Source organism: Colobus angolensis, unplaced genomic scaffold, assembly GCF_000951035.1.
Source record: "Colobus angolensis palliatus isolate OR3802 unplaced genomic scaffold, Cang.pa_1.0 Scaffold346, whole genome shotgun sequence".
Lineage (NCBI taxonomy): Eukaryota > Metazoa > Chordata > Mammalia > Primates > Cercopithecidae > Colobus > Colobus angolensis.
The window spans coordinates 410576-413494 of record NW_012116777.1 but is presented as its reverse complement, the minus strand read 5'-3'; the positions used below and the strand labels follow the sequence as shown (position 1 = coordinate 413494).

The window sequence follows — 2919 nt, the reverse complement described above, 5'->3', positions numbered from 1 at the left end:
TGTGGATGCTGGGCTTAGTACTCAGGTGATGAGATGATCTGTGCAGTAAACCACAACAGCACACGTTTATCTATGTAAGAAACCTGTGTATCCTGCACACGGACCCCTAAACTTCAAATAAAAGTTGAAAAAAAATGCCTGTCTGGTGGATTCTCTATGTTAGACCCAAACTGAGGAGCCAGATGCTGCCACTGGGGGAATCAGGGCTGGGGGCACCCTGGGGAGCCACTTCCAAGGCCGTCCACCCTCCCTACAGGCCGTCTCCCTTCCTGGCCAGTGATGGAAATGAGAGGGGGAATGTGAACAGCTGTGGAAGTCAGACTCTCAGGAACTAAAGCAGGCCCCAGCCCATGCCCCCCAGCCCAGCCCAGCCAGTGTGCCCACCAGTCTTCCCCACCGAGTCAGCCAAGTCATCAGGATTGTTAGATGGAACATGGTTCCATCATCACCCAGGCATGTAGGGAAGATGCCCTGGTCCTTACCAAGCAAGGCCTGGTTTCCAAAGTCCTCTCCTAAGAGCCTTCATGTTTGTCACATCTTACAAGGCCTTTTTCTGCTGTTCCTGCACCCAGAATGTTGGCCAGTCAAGTTCCCTGACTGAGCTCTCCACACATAAGGAGGAAGCCAACACCACTGCTAAATCAGATCAGCTCCAGGGTCTCCAGTATCAGTTATATCAGATCCCAGGAACTTGCCTGCTCCCAGAGGTGACAGAGGAAGATGAAAGAAGGATCTGTATGGTCACTGACCTGGATGAAACTCTTGTGCATAGCTCCTTTAAGCCAATCAGCAATGCTGACTCCCTAGTGCCTGTAGAGATTGAGGGGACCACTCACCAGATCCATGTGCTGAAGAGGCCTTATGTGGGTAAGTTCCTTAGATGGGTAAGTTCCTGAGATGAATGGAGGAACTCTTTAAATGTGTTCTCTTCATTCCAGCTTGGACAAGTATGCAGATCCTGTGACGGGTCTGCTGGACCGGTGTGGGGTGTTCTGGGGCTGCCTATCCCATGAGTCGTGTTTGTTCCACCAGGGCTGCTATGTCAAGGACCTCAGCCATCTGGGGAGGGACCTGAGGAAAACTCTCAGCCTGGACAACTCGCCTGCTTCTTACATCTTCCACCCAGAGAATGCAGTGCCTGTGCAGTCCTGGTTTGATAACATGACTGATATCAACTGCTGAACCAGTTACCAATCTTTGAGGAGGTGAGTGGAGCAGAGGGCGTCTACATTAGCCTTGTACAGCAGTGGGCCCTAAGCCTTCCCTGCTTCCCAGCAGTGACCATCACAATGGGGGACTTTCACTATGCCTTTATGATCAGCCTGACAGAGTGGAAGCTGGAGCACCTAGCCACATGGGCATGGAAAGAATGAGAAGTGATTGAAAAGAGCTTTAGGACAGCTTAGATGCTGAGTGGGTGAATGCCAGACCAAGGATGCCCAGAGCTACCTGCCATCAAGTTGTTGGGTTTCCAAGATGTGTGTGTGAGAGAAAGAAAGAGAGCATGCGTGTTTTGCCATGAACTGTGGCCCCACATGTATAGTGTTTCAGTGGGGGAGAAACAGAAAGACAAAGACTTTTCTCAAGTTAGCTTGTCTCCTCTCCTGTTGTCCTACAAGCCTCTGAGTTCCAAAGGGATGAAGACTATTGAACTGTCCATTGCAAGTCTGGTCTTTCCTCAGTGTTGCAAGGCCTATGCCAAGGAGAAAGGAAGGGTATGTCTTTGGGTGTTCCAGGCACACATCTTTCTGAAATATTTCTCCAGCCACTTGTTGCAGACAAAAGTTGACATTTCAGGGAAGATGGAGACTTATGTCCAGACCAGTACCCAAGCCATCAGGTCTTGTGGCCCAAATGCTATGCTTACTTACATCCAGCCAAGTGTCTGAGATGGATCCTTTCTGCATCTCCCCAAGGCTCAGGTTGTCTCCCTGCCCTAGAAGAGAACAAATAAATGATTTCTTTTCTTTTGATTCTGTTTTAAAATTATCTTTCAACTACAAAAAAGATTATCTGAAAACTCAAGGAAAAAAAAGGAAAAAAAGATGTCATACTTACATAGTTGAAAAACACATAGATATGTCTATAAGCAACAGACATGGCTAATTCATATATAAATTAAACATCACATTGTCGTAAAGTGTACCGAGTTAAAAATTATCATTCAACTCATAATATCAAGCTTTAAAAGCAAAAATACAATTAACCAATCTGACAAAACATACCCCCCCAGAAAAGAAACAAAATAACACAGAATTGAAAATAAGGAGACTTTAATGCATAAAATCCCGAATACAGCATAGATATACAATGAAAAATAATTCTTTAGATATCTACAGCTATTAACTGTGTGTACTCATGAAAAGCAGACATTTCAAGTCATTGGCATTTAATAAATTGCAATACAATTATACAGAAAATATATAACAATCATTAACAATAGGGTCTAATGAGAAGATTTTAATAAATAAGCACTAAAAAGGCAGGCGAGTTTTATTATGTTCTCAATATGTTGCTGCTATTCTTACCACAAAATGTAATAAAACTATATGACTATAATATAGCTTTCAGGAGCTAAAAAGTTTTATATTTTCAATTAAAAGAACAACATAAATTTTGCAAAATACAATGAGCATTACTGAGGTATAAAGTAAATATTTGGAATTAAAATATAACATCATTTAGATACAGACTAAAAAAGAATATAAATTTTAATGATTCCTTCCTGCCTACAGTGGGCTTAAAATTACAACCAAAAATTTTTTTTTTTTTTTTTGAGACGGAGTCTCGGTCTGTCGCCCAGGCTGGAGTGCAGTGACAGGATCTCAGCTCACTGCAAGCTCCGCCTCCCGGGTTCACGCCATTCTCCTGCCTCAGCCTCCCGTGTAGCTGGGACTACAGGCGCCTGCCACCTCGCCC

General features: G+C 44.1%; 1 pseudogene; it reads left to right on the top strand.

Annotated features, from left to right (window-relative positions):
* Positions 1 to 426: 426 nt before the first annotated feature.
* On the top strand, positions 427 to 1915 carry LOC105519369 (annotated as a pseudogene).
* The last annotated feature ends 1004 nt before the right edge of the window (positions 1916 to 2919 follow it).